Raw genomic sequence first — 24,977 nt, 5'->3', positions numbered from 1 at the left:
TGATGTTCTCCAGTGTCGGGAGAAATTACCAGCAGTGCGTCATTTAGTTCTAGAGTTGACACAGGCTGAGATTAGACATATAGATGCTTGTGGTTTATGCCAATTGTTGTATATGCCTAAGATTACGCATAATAGAGGATTATTGATGGCATTAGCCAAGAAATGGCACAACGAGCATAACACTTTCCACCTGCCTATGGGTGAGATTAGTGTGACTCTTGAGGATGTCTACAAGATTCTGCACATCCCAGTGACTGGCGAGCTAGTGCAGTATGATTTTTAGGATTAGGTTGGGACAGAGGCTTGCAAAGTCATGTTTGCTAATGAGAGCATTGGTAGAGGAGAGATCCAATGGGTTGATATGGTGATGTATTACGAGGCTCTTCCCGTTATTTTTGCTGGTTTGATTGGAGGATTTATATGTCCTGATAGGCGATCATGGGGTTTTTCCATTGGTTGGGGTGAGATTCTCCCGAGTATGATGCAACATCATACTCGATATGCTTGGGGTGTTTGCATGTTGGCACATTTATATCATGATCTTCATCAGGTAGTGTACGATGAGAGTGCGAGTTTGTCTATAGGATGCACTTTATTACAGATCTGGTGTTGGGAGCACATTGTTATTACTCAACCTATCCATCACAAAGCTCGGGGAGAGAGCCAACCATATGTGTATTTTTATGCAGGTATTCTTACTCAGCATAAGCTGGGTAAGATGGAGTATTGGCGTTGGGTGCTTGATTCATTGGATAGCATTACTTGGAGACCATATGTTGATTGTGAGCCATGGATGGATGATGCACATACATTACCATTTATTATGCAGAGTAGATATCGCATTGGTCAGACTCCTTATATTTTTGAGCAACAGTTGATTGGTTGGATTTTGAGATAGTTTGGTATCATCCAGCCTATGCCTATGGGTGTGACGATATATGCTTGGCGGTATAGAGATAGGCGAGATTGGGGACCTTCTTTGTCATTTGAGATTGCTTGTGCAGATTTTGTTGCTACTCTGAGAGTGGCGTATAATATGAGATTGCGTATTCTTGATCCTGGGGTTACTGCAGAGTATGCTCAGTATATACTAGCTCATCCATTTCCTCACATTATTGATCCAGCAGATCCTCCTCCTAGCTCAGGAGATGAGGATGATGATTTAGATGATCCAGTTGTTAGGAGACAGAGATGAAGATAGAGATGAGAGATCAGAGCTTCTCATGAGGATGGGGGAGGTGATGATGAGGGTGGGGATGGAGGTGGTGGTGGTAGGAGACCTGGACAAAGGGGATGTTGCCTGAGAGTCTGTGGAGGACCATTTGGAACAGCTGGTAGGATTGAGAGAGCATGTCCTATGGGTGGGAGAGATGTTGGACGGATTGGGAGGGAGCATGGTAGGGCAGGTATGAGATCACCAAGAGGGTTGCCATTGAGAGGAGGTAGGGTGACTAGACTAGATGGGGGTTGTAGGAGAGGCATTGATTTTGGACAAATTCAGCCAGACCCTAGGGTTATTGCAGCGCATGGTGGAGATGATGAGGATCCTGAGGATCATATTCCCCTGATTAGATGACAGGTTCAGAGAGTTACTCAAACCAAGATTCCAACAATTGGATAGGGTGGTGGTGAGGGGATTGGGGTTCATGCACATCAGTAGGATTTACCAGAGCAGGATGCACTAGTACATGATATGCTAGTTCAGGATGCACCAATGCATGATGTGCCAATGCAGGATACCATACAGTCTGAGAGCACAGGTGTAGACTCTTATGACTGAGCAGAATAGAGCTGTTAGGAGACAATAGGATACTCAGGGCCTTCTTGATCATATTCAACAGGTTGGATCAGGTACTCTCTCAGCTGACACTGTTAGAGCATTATTTTAGGCTGGGAAGGAGACATCCCACTGGCGATGACGATATGAGGAGGTAGTTGTAGAGAGCCAGAGAGCAGGTAGTTATCAGACTATCATGTTGATGGATACTAGCAGTGGTGGGGTCATGGGACCTCCTCAAAGGAGTGGTGAGCATGGGAGATAGATATCTAGAGGACCTTCTTGCCCATAGCCATAGAGATAGATAGAGTCAGGTGGTAGTGGTACAAGAGAACCATGACTTGATTTGTATTTGATGAGGCATTTGTATTGTTTATTTGATATCATTGTATACTTGGACTTTTATTGTTTTATGATGATCTATATGCAGACATGGACGCTATATGATGATGATGATGATTTATATGCATGTTACTTTAATTGATGATGATCTATATGTTGTGATTATATGCATGCAGTGATTAGATGGATGATGATATTTATGCATGTTATTCTATTTGATGATGATGCAATGATAAATGCTTTTGTTGATTTTTGATTTTGATGATCTTGGATGCAAATGAAAATGATTACTAACTTAAATGATATGTAAATGATGCAAATGCAATGATCTATATGGAAATGCAAATGAATGATTGCTTTAATGCTTATGATGATGTAAATACAATTGATCTACATGAAATATTTTTTATTTTTATATGTAATGTTTATGAATCTAAGTGCAAAGATGCAACTAAGTGATCGTTAATGAAATGATAATGCAAATGAAAATGATGATACACTATATGATGAATGAAATGCACTTAATTGAATGCAAATTAATGCAATGATTAAAATGCAACTAAATGAAATGAATGATGATTTAAATGTTTCTAAAAAAAGAATGCACCTATAATGATTAAACGCAAATTGTTTTTGTTTTTCCAAGTATACTCAATCTTTATTTATGACCGTTGAACTGTTAATGAAATGAAATGCTTATAATGCAACTAACCATGAATTTTTATAATGCAGATGAATAATGAGCTAATATAAAATGATCTAACTAAAAATTGTACTGCCATTCTTCATATGTTATCTTGTAACAGTGCTTTGATTTCATCATTGAGCTTTAAAATATTGTAAGAAAATACAAGCAACTTGATATAATGATTCAAGATGACCTAAGTATTCCTTACATGGATTTTGATATAGCAAGTTAATACAAGAAACTTGATATAATGGATCAAGTTGACCTGAGTATTGTTTGCAGAACAAACAAGGATTATCCCCTTTCATGCATGACTTGGAATGTCCTCCTTGATCTTTTGCCAATCATATCCTAAGACAAGTTCATACCATAGTAAGAGATAAACCATAGACAACAATCAAAGAAAATAATCATGTCTCATCATAGCTTCTCTAGTCATCGACATCCTTGAGTTGCATAGAGTACATGATTAGCAATAAAATCAAAATATAAACATTGAATCTTGTATGTCATTCACATGTTCTTATGGTCATTAACTGATATAATCATCTTGATGAATGAGCTTTGATAATCCTTTATTACTTGCTGATTGATTTCTTTGATTTTTTTGAGTTTCATGATTCAGTTTGTTGATGAAATGCCTTGATTTTTGTTGTTTTGTTGCTCATTATCTGTTTCAAAATCCTAGGTGTTTTTTGTTTTTCTAAGTTTTTCTGAATGTTTTGGATTTTCAAAGATTCAAAAGATCACCTTAGCAAAAGGAATTAGGTTTTTCCCCTAGTGGAAACAAAAATTTATTATGGATGTATGAATTGATCAAGATCCAAACCATGGAGGAATACAAATGTAGATTGATTGATTATGATAAGGTCCAAGATAGTGACTACGACAAGTATGTCAAAGATTGATAAATGTTGGTAGGCTGCATATTTCTTGCTAAATGGTTCAAAGCAATGCATGCGAAAGATGGAATGTATAAGCTAAAATATATGGAAGCGATAAATGCAATAGGATGGAGCATATAGTTGTGCAAAGCGATCTCATAGATGGAGGAACCTACTTCTTAGATAACGCCTATTTACCAGGTTTTTACCATCTAAATTTATTGCATTTTACTGGATTTTATATGCTTTTTATTGATTTTTTTCAAGACTGTATATGCTTTTTATTGATTTTTTTAGGACTGTATATGCTTTTTATTGATTTTTTTAGGACTATATATGCTTTTTATTGATTTTTTTAGGACTGTATATGCTTTTTATTGAATTTTTTAGGACTGTATATCTCAAGCATAAAATTTCTTGAGATGGATAGAATTGATAGGTTCATCAAACCAATCACCTTCAGGGGTAGATAACTTGTATGCTCTTGATCCATATGTTACTACTATGACATAAGGTCCTAGCCAATTCGGTTCAAATTTTCCCTTCTTTTCCCGGTCTGGCTGATTTCTTGGATTCTCCCTTAGAACTATATCTCCAATTTGGAAAATATGTGGCTTGACTCTATGGTTATAGCTTCTTGCCATTATTTGTTGGTATACTTTCAAATGTTCTATTGCATTTTGGTGACGTTCTTGAATCAGTTCTAGTTCCTGGAGTCGAGAGACTCGTTGTTGTTCTTCTGGTATAAGACCGTGCAAGGATACTCATAGAGAAGGTATCTCTACTTCTATAGGTAATATAGCTTCTGATCCATAGACCAAACAATATGGAGTATCCCCTATTGGAGTGCGGACGCTAGTTCGATATGCCCAAAGAGCAAGGTTTAGCTGAATGTGCCAATCTTTTCTAGCTTCATTGATTGTTTTCTACAAGATTTTCAAGATAGTTTTGTTTGATGCCTCAGCTTTACCATTACCTTGTGGATAATATGGAGTAGAGCACCTATGTTGGATATGAAACTGTTCACATAGCTCTTTCACATCTTGATTTTTGAATGGTCTTCCATTATCAGTGATAATGGTCATAGGAACTCCATAGCGACAAATTATGTAATTCAAAATGAATGATGATATTTGTTTTCCTGTCACTGTTATTAAAGGCACTGCTTCAATCCACTTAGTAAAATATTCAGTAGCAATCAGAATGAACTTATGTCTATTAGAAGATGAAGGATTGATCTTTCCTACCAAATCAAGGCCCCATTGTGAAAATGGCCATGATCCTATCATAGGATATAACTCTTGTATTGGTACATGAATGAAATTTCCATGGATCTGACATTGTTTACATTTTCTAGCATAGGTGAATGAATCTCTTTCCATAGTAGGCCAAAAGTAACCCATACAAAGAAGTTTCTTAGCCAATGTTAAACCACTTGAGTGTGTACCACAAATACCTGCATGAATGTCATTAAGAACTCTCTCAGATTTGTCTTTTTCAAGACATCTCAACAAAGTACCATCTAGACCACACCTATATAGGATATCACAAATTATAGTATAGTGAGAGGACTGACGAATAAAGTTTCTTCTCTGATTACAAGATAATTTAAGAGGAAGGATACGATCTTTAAAATTGGTAGGTTTGACCGTATAAGGATTGACTGGTTCCTGATATATGGAAAATTTGATAGGTATGTTGGGATTGGAGGGTAGGGGTTAAGATATCTTCCATGAGAAACTCGTAATGTTGTTGATTCTCCTTATTTTGCAAGAGAGATGCTATTGTAGCCATTGCATCTGCTGCTTTATTCTCATTTCTGGGAATCTGGGTGAATGTGATTTCTTTAAAGTATTATTTAAATTCCTCCACCAGCTATTTGTATGGCATAAGCTTGTCATCCTTTGTTTGATATTCATCATTTAATTGATTGATGATAAGTTGTGAATCACCATAGACATGTAGTTCTTTGACATTCCATTCAATAGCCATTTTAAGCCCAATAGCCAATGCTTCATACTCTGCAGTATTATTAGTGCCTGGAAATTGTAGTCTATACGATTTCAAAATTGTGTGTCCTTGAGGTGTGATGAAAAGGATTCTTGTGCCTGATCCATATTGGGTATAAGAACCATCAAAGTACAATTCCCAAAAGTTTGTACTTACTGTTAGGATATCTTCATTAGGAAATTTGATGTGCAAAGGAATGTCATTTTGTAAAGGTGCATCAGCCAATTGATCAGGGATGACTTGTCCCTTGATAGCTTTCCGGTCAACATATTCTATGTGAAATTCACTTAGTATCATAACCCATTTGGCTAGTCTCCCCATCAACATTGACTTGCTCAACAAATATTTGAGAGGATCTATCTTTGCTATTAGTTTCATAGAATGAATCAACATATAATGTCATAGCTTCTAAGTTGCAAATACGACTGCTAGACATATCTTTTCAATTGAGGAATAATTTAATTTGTAGCCAACAAGCATTCTACTGATATAGTAAACTGCTCTTTCTTTTCCTTCATCATCACGTTGAGCTAGGAGAGTGCTTAATGATACACTTGTTGTAGAGATATAGAGTAACAATGGTTTCCCTTTGGCTAGTGATATCAGTACTGGAGGACTCATAAGATATTCTTTTATTTGCAAGAAAGCTTCTTCACATTTTATATCCCATTTGAGTGGAACATTTTTATGTAGAAGATGGGTAAATGGAAGACATCTATCGGCCAACTAAGAAACAAATCTCCTGATTGATTGCAACCTTCCTTGTAAAGATCGCAATTGACTTATGTTCTTGGGTGACTCCATCTCTATGATAGCTTTGACTTTTTTAGGATCTACTTCAATGCCACTAGCTGATATAATGTACTCAAGGAGCTTTCCAGAGGTTACCCCAAATGCACATTTCTTTGGATTTAATCTTAATTGATACCTTTCCAGCCTGTCAAAAATCTTGCTTAAAATGTTCAAATGTTCTTTTCTTGTGTGAGATTTTGCAAGTATGTCATCAACATAATCTTCCATAAATGTGTGCATCATATCATGGAAAATTGTCATCATGGCCCTTTGATAAATTTCTCCTGCATTCTTGAGCCCAAATGGCATAACATTTTGTCAATATGTTCCCCATGCATAGGTGAAAGTTGTTTTCTCTTGATCTTCAGGTTCTATTCTTATTTGATTATATCCTGAGAAGCCATCCATTAATGAAAAGATCTCATGTCCTGTTGACAAGTCCACTATGATACCAATATTTGGTAGCGGGAAATCATCTTTTGGACATGCTTTATTCAGGTCTCTGAAATCTATACAGACTCTTATGCTCTTGTCTGGTTTTGATACTGGTACAATACTTGAAACCCATTCTGGATAAGCAACTGGTCTTATGAAACCTACTTCTAATAGTTTCTTCAGCTTGGTTTTTACAAGAAGATCAATATGCAGATGCATCTTTCTTAGCTTCTTCTTAATGGGTTTTTCTTTTAAATCCACATTAAGATGATGCATGATAAGATCAAGATTAAGTCCTGGCATATTGGCATAAGACCAAGAAAAATTTATTTGTCTTTGCTTAAAGAATTCCATGTATTCTTTCCTCTCTTTTTCTCATAATGAGGCAACAAAATGAAGTATTTTAGGATCCTTTGATGTATCAATGTTTACTGCTTCTGTTGGTTCTATCAGGATAGTAGATCTCTCTTGAAAATATGCAGGAAAAATGTCCAACTTTCCATCTTCTGGCGCCTCAAGGAGGTTTTCACCTTCAAATATGTCCTTTGCTTTCTTTTTTGATTGATCTAATGTTGCCATGAAATAGTTTTCAACAATAGGTCTCTTTCCTTGTTTTATTTTGCTTTTGCGACTGGAAAATTTGGCATTCTCCTAACTATGAGAAACATCACTCGATTCTTCAATGGAAGATATCTTAGTTGGGATGGGTTCAACAATGTTAAGTCACACGGCTAAGTCATTATCATTGGAAAAGACATTCAATTCGGGGTTGTCTAAATTATCCCAATCAATTAATTCAGGATGAAGAAGGGGTAAATTGTAATCATTGTCATCATTAGGTGTTTCAACATTCATGACATAATGATCATAGCTTGGCATAGAATAGGTATTGTTTAAATGTTTTTGAGAATTGTCTTTCCCAAGCATTTCCAAATTAGTCTTAACAAAATCAATATTAGCATTGTGTAGTTCACACTCAAGTGGTTCTTCAACTGACATTTATCCCTTAAATGAATGGATTTTGTCCACACGCACATCTTTAACACTACAAATTCCTTCTTGATTGACCTCATCTATATTTTGGAGTTGACATACTTATGTATGTGATAAAGAGGATTCTTTTGCTAGATTTTGTCTTCTTTCAAATTCAACTTCTTCTAGACTAATAGTCAATCGAACTTGACTATCTCTTAATTCTTCTATGGTTCTTGCACATCTAATCTTTGTTTGCACTTCTTGTGGCATTGCTTCTCTGTCTTTGTCATTCCCTTTTCTTTTTGCATACGCCTCTTTTCTCTGAATTCTAACTCTCTCTTGTATTCTTTCTAACTTCATCTTTTGTTCTGTAATAGAATAGTCTTCTTTCATGATAGATGCTTGATCTTCATTGTTTTCCTTACTTGATGTAGTAAATAAGACATCTAGACCCCATTCATATTCATTGGAATCTATCTCTGAATCTTGATATAAGATTACTCCACTATACCATACTGGAATGACGTATGGTGTAAAAAGTTCTCTGATTTCTGTCATCTCTATTTTTACTGCTTCTAGAATATCTTTGCTCAGATTTTGCCTTTGTTTGTATTTTCAGAACTTGTTGACAAGATTTTTCATCACCTTTGATGATAATTTCCTCTTCTTTCTTTTCATGGTCTTCTTGCTCTTTTTGTTTATTGGTTATTGTTTCGACTGCTTGATGTAGCTTTCCTTGCCAATTTTCTTCTTTAGAAACTGATTTGTTTCTCCATTTTTTATGTTGATTATTATGTTTCTTTTGATTAGACTTTAGATATCCCAGCTTGGATTTATCTTCCGTGGATTGTGAGTGCGGACAAATAGGTTTTGAAATACCTTGATGTTGCTTACCAATTGGTCCTTTTCCTTCATATCCCATCTTTTGCATGATTTCATATCCTTTGCCATATTGTTTTATGGGAATATTGGCTTCTGCTACTATTGCTATAGTTTTGTCTTCATCCTTGTACAACCAACCAAGAATGTCTTTGTCTTCATTTTCTTCTTCAAGAGTTCCAGCACTAACAAATGTTCCTTTAAACATATGTTTTGGCTTTGATTGAATATTTGTAGGCTTACCATATGACTTAGGGGAAAGGGGAAAATTATGCAAAGGGTATTTTCCCATTCCTTCATCATTAAACTTGAGTTTTTCTTCAAAAGTTTCCCTTGAATTTCCTTGGAAGGATATACTAATTCTCTGTTATGTGGAACTCTTGTATCTTGTGTTGGCTTCAAATTATTGCAATATTGACTAGAATCTGCAATTATAGTGACCTCTTTTCCTTCATTAGGAAATTTTACACATTGATGATACGTAGAAGGAACTGCTTGCATCTTGTGAATCCATGGTCTTCCTAGAAGAATGTTATAAGAGAGGTTCAAATCTAAAGCTTGACATAATGTATCCCTTTCCATAGGTCCTATCCTTATTGGTAGAACAACAGTTCATTTAGAAGAACATTCTACTTCATCATAAGCCTTGATGGTTATTTTCTTTTTCGGGTCTATTGCATTCTCTGAATATCCCAAAGATTTTATCAAACTTAATGCACAAATGTCTAAACCAACTCCTCCATCTATGAGCACACATTTGACATGAGTTTTATTTATGGAGACTTCAACATGTAAGGGAGCATTGTGAGGATGTTGTAAGGATGCATCATCATTTTCAGAAAATGATAAGCAATGAGGAGCTATAAGGTGTCCTACCATGTTTTGGAATTGATCTACATCCAAATATTTTGAAACTGTTGTTTCCACTAAAGCTTTCTCCAAAATTTCCTTATGCATAGGTGAAACCTTGAGAAGTTCCAAAATTGATATTTGAGCAGGTATTCGTTTTAATTGCTCTACTAAATTGTATTGTTGTGATGTGGATGTTGGGTCCTTTTCTATACCTGGAAAGGTAACCTTTTCTTTTCTTCTCACGATAACATTGATGGGTTATAAGGATGGATTTTTGTTAACAATGATCACATTTACCACATCATCATATGTATAAGTATAATTAACTTTGGCTTTTCCTTTGTCATCTTTTAATTGGGATGATTCACCTTTGTCATAATTTAGAAGTGGAGTTTTAAAAGCCAAGTGTGATTCATTTGTCTTATGGCTATCCACTGTGATGGTTCCATTATCGATTAGATCTTGGATAAGGTGTTTCAATCTCTGACAATCATTTTTTAGGTGTCCTTTATTCTGATGATAATTGCAAAAATGATTGTCATTCCACCAATTGGGCTTGACTAGTGGTTCATAACTTCTTGTTTCTAGTAAAACAATCAATTTATTGGCAAGCAAAGTTTTTAGGGTTGATTCCAAGGATTCTCCAATGTTTGTGAATTTCCTCCGAGGATCGGAGAAAAAGGACTTGGCTTTATTGTTTTCAGGATTTTTATTGCTTGGGATTTGACTTGATAGATTAAAAATTGGTTGTTGTTGTTTTGTAGTACTATTATCGTCATTCCCTTCAATGCTCACATTCCTATTCTTTGACCAGAACTTGGGTTTGTCATTGTTGTTGTTGTTGTTGTTGTATGAATTATTGTAAAGTTTTAGTTCTCCTTTCTTTACCATTGTGTTCTCTATTTTCAGACCATTCTCGATCATTTTGGAAAAAGAGGGAGGACATTGCATCCTAAGTTGATAAGTCATTTCACTAATAAAATTATCAATGAATATGTCCATTTTTTCTTTATCAGGTACATCTCAGGGATACCTATTAAACATGCATTTCCATTGTTGTAAGAAAATCATAAAGGATTCACCATTCTTTTGTTTAACATTGCAAAGATCTAGCATTGTTATTTCATTCCCTATATTGTAGGAGTATTGTGAAATAAACCTATTCACAAGTTCTTCAAAGGATTTGATTCCGGATGGTAATCTTGAAAACCACTCCATTGATTGTCCATTTAAACTCCTAGGAAAAATATGCATAAGGTAAGTTTCATCATGAGCAAATTCCATGCTCATAGTACAAAACTCCTTGATGTGATCTTGAGGATCAGATTTTCCATCATATTTGTCATATTTAGGAATCTCCCAATGCTGTGGAAATGGCATCATATTCAGATTTTTATCAAATGGATATGGGCATATATCATCTAGTGAATACTTCTTGGAGCTTGTCCCATTTTTCATATCGTGCATCTGTTGTTGTAGAGTTTGTATTTGTTGAGTAAGATTTGATAATGGATTATCCACATAGTTTCTCCTTGTTTCTTCGTGAGTTCTCTTATCACTACGCTCTTTTCTTGTGTCATCCTTTTCTTTCCTTGTTTCTTCACGACTTTCTTTGTTTACATCCTCATTATTTGGATCATCTATGTTTTGGGTGCTACTTGCCTCCGCATCTTGTTTCAAGCTTTCTATGTTAAAGTCTTGTGGTAGTTTAGCTCCAAATTTTTCCAACATCAAGAGATATTTTTCTTTTTGTTTTGTCAACAATTTTTCCATTAGCCTATCAAATTTGAAATATTTCTCAAGGTATCTAATGGTGCTATTGAATTATTCTTCATCAATAGCGGTAAATCCAAAAGTGTGGAATACAAGAGTATTTTCTTCCTCCATTTGTTGTTGTTTTCTAAGTTGTTCGTGTTGGGCTCTAGTCCAAATTGGCATGTGATTATTTCCAAAGGACAAAATCAATAGGTGATTATTGGTTTAGGAAGATATGCCTTGTTGATTTTATCACTATTGTTTGTTTGTTGGGATAAAGCATCTCTTTGTTGAAAAGCACGTCTTTGCAAAATTTCACCATCAAATTTTGTACCGCAGCCACGTAGGTAGTGATGAAAACGGTGTAGGAATGTCCTATGTTTCAATAAGATCTTGCAATTGAGATACAAGAATCTTATCCTTTTCTAAGTAGCTTTATAACTGGGTTTTCTTTTCTTAAGGTGATACTTAAATGTCATATAAGCATTTAGCAATTCACAAGTTTGTTTGATTCCAATGTTGGTGTGATTCTAGTTTTGATATAACCTAGGTTCAAAATAGGAAAGATATATCCAAGATTAGGAACCTAGTATAGATTGATCAAGCTTCATGATACAGGATTTGATTATCCTGATGAGAAACTTGACAAGGATGTTTATTTTTGCACTTAAGATGTTTGAATCAATAGCTTGTTGAATGTTGATGTTTATAGAACCTTTTGGGTATAACCTATTGGATTACTGACCTAGTTATTTGAGCTAGTTTGAAAATACGTGATGGTTTAGAGATGAATCTACTTCAAGAATCATTTTGATATTGATGTTTTGATATTTTGATTCTGATATAGCATTTCAAGTGTTGGGAAGCTTTTGTATTACCCTTTTGATCGCACTTTTTCAGTAATTTGTTGGATTTTTCCTTTCTTGTAGATGATAATTTTCTTCAATCTTTGACCATTCGGAACATGTTATAGACATAGAAGACATAGTGTTTAATAAACAAAATGAACAAGCAAGTACAATCCCTATTGTAGGCTGAGACAATAGTTGTTGAATCTCATGTGGGGTTTCCCCCGAGGCTACACTATTCAAAGTGGATATTTAGATGCTTGACCCCATTGGCTCCACCCTCGACACTCACTTCTTCAAGGCAGCCAAGTACCAGTTTCCATGAAAAATCCTCATGGCAAACTTTATATCTCTACTAGGAACCATATGTATGTGAGCCGCTTCAGAGGTCCGACCTCCTACACCAACAACTAGAAGGATTTTGGCAACTAGTACAAGTGGTTTTTAATAAAGGCTTCTGGTCATGTGGCCATACATGCGGCACTTTCAGCTCTGTAAATACAGAAGGTTCCTAGCCTATAGAGGTTACACTCCATAGGGTTTATTGGGAAACATAGTGTCGGTATGAACTTATCAGCACATGTTGTTTGGGACTTTCATCACAAACATGATTTATTTATAGTGGATTGGAAGGACTTAGTATTAGCCCGTTTCCACTTTGGGTCATTCCCCTCTCACTAGCCCCCTCAAGGCAGCTCAAGAAGGAAGGCCCTCTAAAGGATTTAATTGATTGAAAGTAAAGAAAGTGTAAAAGAGTGGGTTTGGCTTTTTGGTCACCCAATTAAGGGGAGAGCATATACCTACCACTTTCGAGACATGAAATACAAGTGTTCTTTTTAACCTTTTTAAAGCAATTGTTGGCTAAGTCCTATCTAGAGATGTTGCTCCAACAAGCATGGTGTTCATTTTAGCCCTTTTAAAAGTCTATGTGCAACTATTTTAGAGAAAATACTATAAATGCAAGTTGCATGTTGTCAATTCATCCTCTTAGTTAAACTAGATGAACAAGATATGATATATTACCTCCCAAATAAAGACTTTTAATTAACTAGATGAGGAAATGCATAAAATTTGCCTCAAACACCCTCCTGCACATGCATGTTAGTAGTCTGAAAATTTTGATTTCTTGGACATTTGGACCTGCAAGAAATTTTTGTCAGTTTGTAAATAGAAGTGCTAATTTAACACATGCACTATCTTTTTGCTCAAAAGCGCTAACCTAAGCTACAAAAGCGCTACTCTATGGATACAAAAGCTTGATTTCTTTGATAAATGTGCTAACTTAGGACACAAATGCACGAACCTGTAATGCATATGCATAGATTTTAAGACAAAAGCACTAACCTAAAATGCTCATGTGCTAACCTAGAAGGCAAATGCACTAACTTGCAGAACAAAAGCGCTGTCAAAATTCACACATGCGTGAATCTGCATTATAAATGTGTTAATTTAACTTTTTGCGAGTTTTTTAAAGGTATATGCGAGGTCTAGCCCCACGGTGGGCGCCAAAAATGTGTCGACTTAAATTTCATCCTCTGAATGTTACCTGCAATTAGTTAGTTTCACAAAATACTAATGGAAATGCTACAAGAAATCCAAACTCAACCAATGAAACTGCACGAAATACATATGAAATAAAATATTAATATTACCTTCATGACTTATGTCTCATTGTGTCCTAACTCCACTGTTCCTGGTTGTAGATGGTGTGCTCTCAGACAATGCACTGATGGCTTCCAAGATGGCATATGAAGAATGGACTGATAACTTATACTTAACTGATAATATGATATGTAATAATACATGATTTTGCTAAAATGATTATGCCATATGATAATATATGATAATTGCTATTGCTATTTGCTTCAAAACTAAAACTCGCGGATGCATATGATTAGCTTGCAAAATGCACTTTAAATCTCTTGAAGTCTAACTCTCTCTCAACTGAAGCTCTTGATTTTATAGACTTTGAGAGGATGAGATGATGTGGCTTAGATCAATGGTCATGATCAGATCTATAGATTTGAATGGCTGTGAGCAAAGGTGAAGGTTGAGAGAAAGGGGGAAGGAGAAGACAAGTGTCATTCATCTCACCTTGACTGGGTTGCTGACTGAGGGAATCTAGGGATGGTTAGAGAAGATTTAGGCATGAGAGGACAAGTGGAATCAAGTCCTTCCTAAGATGTAGAGGGTGTTGGAGAGAATATAGGAAATGGTTATGAGATATGTGTACGTACACAATTTTCATTAAGTTTGGAAGTTGGAGATAATTGATGAATTAATATTTCAGAAATATTAATTTCCTTAGCCACATAATTGATGAGTTGGCAAAGGGAATATGAAGTGGAGATGGAGGGTGAGTTGGAAAAACAGATTAAATAATTTAAGAAATCATTTAATATTTGAGACTATAGGATAGGAGAATAATTATTAAATATTAGATATTTAATTGTTTGAAGAGGATAATTAAATATTAGATATTTAATTAATTAGAAGAATAGGATAGATGAATTAATTAATAGAAAGACATGAAAATGAATTAAATAATTAATCTTTTCAAATTTACCATTGAATAGAAGAATAATTATTAAATAAATATAAAATATTTATTTAATTGCTCATAGCCAATTTTTATGTGTATACAGTAAGTCTTCCTGCAAATGCAAGCCCATCATATTTTGTAATATCTCTTCATATGGCCAGTGGATTGATATTGTGGGTCACAAATCCCACTGTGGTTTTTCCTCTTTGATGTTTTCCACATATAATTCTGTGTGTTATGATTCTCATTTATGTGATTGGCTTATTGGTTGTTTTACTTTCAATTTTGTATGTACCGGTATACCAGTTGGTGTATGCATGTTTCAATAATGCTAAAATTAATCATTTTGGTATAACAATAATTCACCCCCCTCTCATTGTTATTGGATTCCAATAGGAAATGGGATATGAAGTTGATACACAAATTTTAGATCCTTATGCAAAGATGTTGATTGATGCACCCATTGATGAAGATGAGAAACCCTGCGGTACTGCAAAGCAAAAGACACAAGAGGTTGAAAAAGAGTTCAATCCGAAGAAGAAATAGAAGCAAGAAGGAAAGGAAAGAAAATTTGTAGAGAAGGTCTCATGGGACATTAAAGCATTGATTGATGTTGTCCCAAAGAAAGGAAGGAAGAGGAAGGAACCATAAGTGTTCATTGAGCCTATTACAATAGAGTCTGAATCTAAGGATGACACACCCCTGGCTTTCAAGAGGGTTATAAGGAAGAAAACAGAGGAAACCAAGATGGAGGATAAAAAGCAACTAGTTAGGAAAGTTACATTCAAGTTATCAACACAAAAGAAAGCACCAAAAGTAACACCTTCAGCTCCATTTGGTACTGCAAGAAGGAAGAAGAAGGCTGACATTGATCAGGCAATTCAATCTGGTAATATAACTATCATTCTACCAAAAACTTGTGCAAAATTAGTTGATGAAATAACTAAGGATGGCATGTTAAAGAATATACAGTTTTACTATGATCATTTAGATAATGTTGAACAAAGAGAGGTAGAGGAAGCAATTTTTTAATATTTAGATATTCATAAGAAAGCCTTGATAGAAATTGAAAACCAAATACTGATAGAACTGTATGATATGTTAGATGCTAGGAGGCTATCATCAATACAAGAAGACAAGCATATAAAAATTCAAGAGTTGTTATTTGTTTGTGTTTCTATTACTCCAGAGGAAATAGATAAGACACTTGAGGTTGCAGATAGAAAAATCTTTAACAACAAACATAGAATAACCAATCTTATGCTAAGAAGGGTGAATGAGATAATCAAGGAGACCCAAAAGGCACGGGTTAAGTTCTTTAAAGAGATCAGTGGTTTCTTTACTTCACCAGAATCAAAGAGAGATACTAGAGACATCCTGATTGAAGGGAAAGGAAAGGGTATTATGGGTACTTTACCCTCAATTTTGAAGAACATTAAGATAGTGGAAATCAAGCCCCAGGTAGATACAAATGTATAGGCAAATGTTGAGATACCAACAAATACAGGGAATGAAAAGGTTGATAATGTATAGGATACTAATGTTTAGGGAAACAATCCTCTAGATATAGATGTAGAGGTTGAGGTTACAATTCCTATAGAGGAAACGACAGTTACTGAGACTGCATCAAGTGGCGAAGCCACCGGTTCAAGTGAGGAATCTATAAAGAATAAATCATCAGAGGAGAAGAAAGGGGAATCCGACAAGGAACGAGTAGTCAGTCCATCATTGTTGCCAATTGACACCTCACAGGTTGTAAAGAAAAACATAACCGAGATGAGTCCTACTAAACTCATGATGCTTGCACATAAATTAATGGAGGGATCTATAGATAAAGGGATTATTGATTACTCTATCACTATTTTGCACAGACTAGTCCCAGATTGCAAGTTTGATAGAGAAGCAAGCCCATTTGGTAATATTAAGACAATTACAAAGCATATTTCAAAGGGTTTTCAATCCTTGTAGTAGATTTCAAACTAGCAAGCACTAGAGAGGTTCACACAAGCTAAAAGAGCTACATTTGATCAGATGATTGAGTCTAAGAAAAACAAAATTTATGAGAAATTGAAATAGATAGATAACTCTTTGAAGTAGTGTACAAATATATACAGAGTATGTTGTAACATAGATGCTCTTACATTTAATTTGGATAAGAAGATTAAGGAATTCAAGGAGAAAATTACAAGTATAGCTAAGTCTTTTGATGGGTTGATGTCATTGACTATATCCATTGACGGTCAAATTTTGGTTTTGGAAGCCCAAATTTCTGCTCTTGAGAAAGAAAAAGACAAAATGATAAGAAGAGCTAGAAGTATTAGAGGTTTGGTGAGTCCCCAGTTGGATTCACTCAGTGTACATAAGAAGGAATGTATGGATATGGTTGGAAATCCCACACCAACAGACATAAATGAGAAAGAGTCCTTTTCCCATATGCTAAATGGACTTGCATCTATTTTAGGCACTTTCAAATCTGGTTGGCATACTTATCTCAAGCTTTTGGAGAAGGCATACCCAGACATTTTTTAATATGTTAAGCTCCGGTAAGATATTTTTGGGATATTCATTGTACAGTATCTTTCATTCCTTGTCTTGGTTTTGGATCTTTCGCATTCTTTTTGGAAATTTTGATGGTATTGATGTCAAAGGGGGAGTGATATAGATGTGAAAAATAATAGAAAGGAGTTGTATACATTAGGGGTAGTATGGAGTATTTTGTATTGATGAATATTCACCTTAGGGGGAGCAGGTAGGATGAAACCGATAGATGAAACCATGATCATTTTTCACATGAGTGTTGCCATCAATGCCAAAGGGGGAGATTGTTGGCAATTGACACTCAATTGGTTGGTTTCACTATGGTGTTATTGATGGGAACATGGTATCTTGTTCTAACTTCATATTTTGGTTCAGTTGTGTACCACCAGACACTTCACCGGCAGGATGGAAGGATTTATTTTCTTACCTGCAATGCAGGCCGACATGGTTTAGAATATGGTTATCGGTATTGGAGGCCAACATCTTTTGTATCTAGCATCAGCCAAAAATTTTTATATTCATGTATTTATGTTATCTAGTTGACATGTAATTTGATATTGTAATTATATTTGTAAGCCAACATGAGGCATGATAAATTGTATAGGGTATATAGGTCAGTTGGATTAGATCATTTTGGGATATGTCATATTATGGAATATGTGGATGTGATATGATGAAAAATATATCAAAAAGATCATGTCTGTGAGTTTATTTACGTAAGGGTTTAGGGTTTCATACCAGAACAGACATGTTGGCATTTTGGCACTGAGTTGTCATTGATGTCAACCGGTGGAGATGAAGAGGCAGAGCGTTAAGATACGCAACTAATACTAGATTCTATACCGATCAATAGGTAAAGAACTTGACCGGTGAAGAACTTTGAAAGACCATGTCTTTCAAAGTGTAATGTTGTGCGAAGCTTAGGTGGCAAGTAAGGTATAATTGTTGAAGTTTCATTCACAGGGTTGATGAAACTGATATTTGTCATTAATGAAGGAACTGCATATCAAGGAATCATATCAGACTGATTGTAGCTCAACAAAGAAGGAATGAAAGAGGAAGATTAGGGGAGTAGTTGGCATCTGGATCAAAGACAAAAAATTGGATTGAAAGATCACCTTGAGAAGGAAACAATAGGGGCATTAATGGCAATTTTTCAAATGCAAATCTAAAATAAAGGATTGAGTTTCCCATATCTAAAAAAGGCACAGAAATGACAGAGTTGAACTGATGGACTTCAAGGAGATTAAATCTTGCAAGATCTGACTGGATTTGATTTGCCTCAAAGATGGTGAAGAAATCCTAATCGCCTAGATTTTGAGTTATTTTTGGCAGGAAATCATCATATAAAAAAATGGAGAAATGAACAGAATATGGTGATGTCATAGTGAATAAAGAAGTGTGGAGAGGAGTTGGAAGAAGAAAACTTGAGAAGGGATTTCGATCAACTTACAGCATGAGTAAGCAGGTAGACTAGTTAGACGATCCTACCAGTAGTTTCATAGTCAAGTGGTTGAGCCTTATCGGTAAGGCATGGCAGAACAGGCAGCATCCCAATGTGACATAGTGTACTGAGAGACTGTGTGTGAGAAGGAGAGAAAGATAACAGAAAGTTAGTTGATTCAAGAGCTACAAAATTCATTTGCAGTAAGAAGCCTAAATTGTACTCAAATAGTATTTCAATATACATTGCCAAGTTGGATCTTGGTGCAGGGGTTGGTGCTCCTTGGGTTGGTGCCCTAAACTTTGTAACTGTGTTTTTACTATGAGGCTGGATTGGAGAAATAGACTTCACCAACTGTTCTCACCGAGGTTTGTCCCATATTGGGTTTTCCTCATAAATCTGGTCTTGTGAGTTGGTTGTGTGTGCATGGTCATTTTGCCTTTCTTTCTTGTATTGTCGGTTTGACCATCTATGTGTTTAAGTAAATTATTGATATTGTCAAGTTAGATCAAAAAAAGAATAGATCTAGGAACCACTGATTCACCACCCCCCTCTCAGTGGTACTCTGTGTTTAACAATTGGTATCCAAGCCAAGTTCCTAGTTATATCTAAACCTTGGGTAGATTCTGGACTTTGAGCACAATGGCAAGAAGTGAGTCTTCTTCTTCAAAAGCCCCTTTGTTTGATGGATCTAACTATGCCTTCTGGAGTAGAATAATGGAGACATATATTTCATCTCTTGGCTTTGATGTATGGATGTCAGTCAAGAATGGGTATGTCATTCCTAATACTCCTCCCACTGATCCAGATGCAAAGAAGTAGTATGAAAATAATGCAAAGGCTAACAATGCCATATTGAGTGGACTATTCGATAATGAATTTTTCAAGGTCATGCACTGTGTTTCAACAAAGGAAACATGGGACAAGTTGCAGAGGTTGTTTGAGGGAGATGCAAAGGTCAAGGAGGCCAAACTACAAACTCTAAGGAGCCAACTTGAAAGCATCAAAATGAAAGATGATGAAAGAATTGCAAAATACCATCACATATTTGATGAAACTATGAATGCTATTAGAGGACTTGGTGAAGAGATTGCAAATGAAATTCTTGTCAAAAAGATACTTAGATCTCTCGCTCCCAAATATGATACTAAAGTATCAGCCATGGAAGAAGCCAAGGACCTAAAGACTTTTTCTATGGATGAACTATTTGATTCCTTGACAGCCTATGAGATGAGAACAACCAGTGAGACTTCCTCAAGAAAAGAAGCTACTTTCAATACCACCAAAAAGGGGAAATAAGTTGTTACTCATAAAGAATCTAGTGAAGACTCTAGTGCTGAAGTAGTAAACTTTGCCAGGAAGCTCAAAAGATGATCAGGCCGGTACAAAGGAAAGCTGCCACTTAAGTGTTTCAACTATAGGAAGGTAGGACACTTCGCTGCAAGCTATCCTCACAAAGAAACCGGTGGAGTTGAGTCAAGAGAGTTCAAAAGATCTATCGGCAAATACAGAGAAAGAAATGACCATCAATAGGGAGTAAGAGACTACCAGAACCAAAACAACTTATATACCATTGAGGATGACACAACATATGATGAGGATGCATGAGAAGATGATGACCATAAGAACCACATAAAAGTAAATCTTTTCATGGCATTTGACAGACCTTCTATTGAAGATGAGGAAGAAGAGGATGTTGAGGCTGAAGTGGATTTGGAAAGTGAACTTATCAGTGAACTTGAAGAACTAAGTAAATCAAGAAGAGAGCTCAAGAGAGTTAAGCTTGTTGTAGTAGATAAACAAGATCTCTTGAAGCAGTCTCTGGAAGAATACAGTCAAATCATATCTGACTTAAAGTTGCAGCTAGAAGAAACTAAGAGGATCAGTGAAGCTTCAACTCTTGACTTGACAAAGAAAGAAAAGGAGCAACAAGAGCTAGAAGCAAAAATAATAAAGCTCAGAAAGGAGCTTGAGGAAAGCAAGGAAGAAATAAAAATAAGAAGCAAGTATGAAGGCAACACTGAAGCTTTGGATAAGATGTTGAGAAAACAAAAGTAGTCCAAAGACACTGGTGGCTTAGGCTTTGAAGTTGGTCAAGGATCAACCCACAAAGGTAAATCTAACAAAGAGATAATGTTCACTTCTTTGATTGAAGGAGAATAAAAGAAGACATTCACTATAGGCAAGGAAACTGGTAAAAAGACATATGCTGATTCTATCAGAAATTGACATTCAAACCGACATACAAAAATGAACCGAAGGTCACATTTCATGCACAAATTTGCAAATCCAAGGAGGAATGCTAGGATTGATCGAGAAGGATTCACCAAATTCAAAAACTTGAATGAAAGACCCCCAATGAGGCAGCTCCATTCTGGACCAAGATAGCAAGACTGGTATGTATCAAATTTTCATGGCTACTGTTAGCGGTGTAATAAATTTGGGCACAAAATAGCTGACTATAGGTTAAACAATAAACCTTCTATGAATTTTGAAAGTAGAAATTTATTTAATGCACTCTGAGATATGAATGTTGTTTGCTATCAGTGCAATGGATATGGACATAAGAGCTTTGATTGTAGGAAGAACCAACCGATATCCTACAATAGCATTAAGGATGCTTCCTTTATTGAAAACATAAAATGCTATAACTATCAATAATTTGGACACATAGCCAAATTATGCAAAAACAAGAAGATCAAGCAAGTGAAGGAAAACCCTAATCAAAGACTGGTATCTAAACCTAAGAAGGATATAGGAGCTAACAATAAGAATGAAATCAAACTGGTTTGGGTTGAGAAAGCAAAGGAAAAGGCAAAACTAAGTCTCATAGTGCAGACTGCCTTACATGCTAAGAGGAAAAATCTATGGGTGGTAGATAGTGGTTGCTCAAACCATATGACTGGTGACAAAAGAAAATTCATTAATCTTGAAGGTTGGAATGGTGTATCGATAAGGTTTGGAGACAATTCCTCTATCAAAATAAAGGGAAAAGGAACACTAAGCATTGATGGAAAACTGAAGACACCTGATGTATATTATGTGGAAGGCCTCAAACATAATCGACTATGTGTGAGTAAAATGTGCAACAAAGGTTAAAAATTCACCTTTGACTCAACCGGTTGTCAGATAAAGAAAGATAATACCGGTAAAGTGGTGGTAGAAGGAAAGAGAATTGATGGAAATGTTTATAACCTGAAGGAATGCTATGAGTCCTAATGTATGTTAGGACAAGTAGATGAAAGTTGGTTGTGGCACACAAAAAGGGGTGTGTGAGGAATATTCCACCCATCATCAAGCCAGTAAACACATTTTGTGATGAATGTGTAAAAGGAAAGCAAACAAGAGTAAGTTTTAGAACAAAGGAGCACAACACCTCAAAGCCACTTGAAATTGTACATACGGATCTATGTGGTCCAACTAGAACAAAAGCACTTGCCAGTGAAAAATACTTCATGCTTTTCATTGATGAATACTCAACGATAACATGGGTCACCTTTCTGCAAGATAAATCACAAGCATTTGAAAGATTCAAGATCTTTTGAAAGATGGTAGAAAAGGAAAGTGGATACAAATTAAAATGTCTAAGATCAAACATGGGTGGAGAGTTCACATCAAATGAATTTGAAGATTATTGTGAAAAACATAGAATTAGAAGACAATACTCTACTCCTAGAACACCATAGCAAAATGGTGTGGTAGAAAGGAAGAACAGGACAGTCAAGGAGATGGCCAGAACTATGCTGAATGAAGCCAGTCTGTAGGATACCTATTGGAACGAAGCCATGCATACTATTGTATACACCTTGAACCGAGTTCAGTTAAGAACAAACAACAAGATGACACCTTATGAATTATGGTATGACCGAAAGCCATCAGTCAAATATTTCAAAGTTTTTGGAAGAAAATGCTTCATCAAGAAATATATGGATGGTTTGAAAAGCTTTGACTCTAGAAGTGATGAAGGGATCTTTCTTGGTTACTCTTCAAACAACAAGACCTACAAATTCTACAATAAAAGACTAAGAAGAATTGTTGATAGTGTGCATGTAAGAGTTGATGAGGATATGCACAAAGGATGTCAACCACACATTAACTGGTATGATGACTCCAATGGTGAAAATATTGATGTTCAGTCTGACACTGAACCAGAGGCAACACCTTAGAAGACTCCCAACTAGTATGTACAGTTGAATCATCCGGAAGAACAAATCCTAGGAAATGAGAGTGATGGTCTGCAAACTAGAAGAAGACTTTCCCAAAGTGATGAACAAGTCAACCTATGCCTCATGACTGAAGTTGAACCCAAAAATTTCATTGAGGCTAGCAAGAGACAAGAATTGATGGATGTTATGGAAGAAGAAATGCACTAGATTGAGAAGAACGAGACTTGGGAATTAGTCCTTAGACCGGAAGATAAGAACATCATTGGCACAAAGTGGGTCTACCGAAATTAAATGAATGAAGAAGGTAAGGTTGTGAGGCACAAAGCTAGACTAGTGTGCAAAGGATACTCTCAGGTAGAAGGGATTGACTTTGAAGAAACATTTGCACCGGTGGCTAGATTAGAAGCAATTGGGATGTTTCTAGCTTACTCTTCCTATGAGGCCTACAAAGTGTACCAAATGGATGTAAAATATTCTTTTCTAAATGGAAATTTGGAAGAAGAAGTATACACAGAGAAACCGGAAGGATTTTTATTGCATGATGATGAAACATTTATATGTCGGCTAAAGAAAGCTCTGTATGGTCTAAAGAAAGCCCCCAAAGCATGGTACTCAAGATTAGATCTGTATCTAAAGGAGTGGAGATTCAAAAAGGGAAGTGTTGACAACAATTTATACATAAGAAAAGATGGGAATTACATGATTATTATGGTTGTGTATGTAGATGACATCATCTTTGGTGGCAACAAGGATACTCTCTACAAAGAGTTTGTTGATCAGATGCAGTCAAAAATTGAGATGTCAATGGTTGGTGAATTGACTTACTTCCTTGGCTTGTAGATACTACAAAAAAATGAAGGAATATTTATCTCATAGGTCAAGTATGCAAAGGAGATGCTGAAGAAGTTCCAACTAGAAGATTACAAACTAGTAAGTACTCCCATGGTGACTGGTAGCAAATCAAGCAAGAATGATGAATCACAAGTAGTGGATCAGACTTTGTATAGATCCATGATAGGTAGTCTACTATATCTAACTACTTCAAGACTTAATATTGTTCAGGTAGTATGTATGGTGGCCAGATTTTAAGCTGCACCAAAGCAGTCACATATGAATGTTGTTAGCATAATTTTTTAGGTATCTACAAGGAACACTCAACTATGGTTTGTGGTATCTTAAATAGGGAAATTTCATTTTGGAAGCATACACTAATGTGGATTGGGCAGGATGTGTTGATGATAGAAAGAGCACAAGCGGTGGTGCATTCTTTCTCAGTGATCGGTTGGTCTCATGGCATAGAAAGAAGCATGACTCGGTCTTCCTATCTACTACTAAAGCTAAATACATTGATGTTGCTACATGTTTCTCTCAGGTTCTTTGGATGAAGCAAACTCTCAAAGATATCCAAGTACACATCACTGATCCCATTCTCATCCGGTGTGACAATTCAAGTGCAATGAACATAGCAAAGAATCTGGTCATGCATTCCAAAACAAAACATATTGCAATCAAATACCACTTCCTTAGAGAGAAGGTTGAAGGACAAGAAGTAAGAATGGACTATGTTCCTACAGGTGATCAAGTAGCAGATATTTTCACCAAACCACTACCAGTAAGCATGTTTGAATATCTCTGACACAAGTTGGGAGTTGTATCATTTGCATAGAAGGTTTGTGTGGCTCAGGGGGAGCCTTGTGTGGAGCATAGGGGGAATGCACAAGTACCCTTTGTCATTGTGTCAAAGGGGGAGAATGGAACTGGTATGGGGGGGATGTAAAGTTGACATCAATGCCAAAGGGGGAGATTGTTGGCATTTTGGTACTGAGTTGTCATTGATGTCAACGGATGGAGATGAAGAGGCAAAGCATTAAGATATGCAACCAGTACTGGATGCTATACTGGTCAACAAGTAATGAACTTGATCGGTGAAGAACTTTCAAAGTGTAATGTCGTGTGAAGCTGAGGTGGCAAGTAAGGTATAGTTGTTGAAGTTTCATTCATAGGGTTGATGAAACTTATATCCATCATTAATAAAGGAATCATATCAGAC

Source organism: Cryptomeria japonica, chromosome 7 (assembly GCF_030272615.1).
Source record: "Cryptomeria japonica chromosome 7, Sugi_1.0, whole genome shotgun sequence".
NCBI lineage: Eukaryota > Viridiplantae > Streptophyta > Pinopsida > Cupressales > Cupressaceae > Cryptomeria > Cryptomeria japonica.
This window is presented reverse-complemented; position numbering follows the sequence as displayed.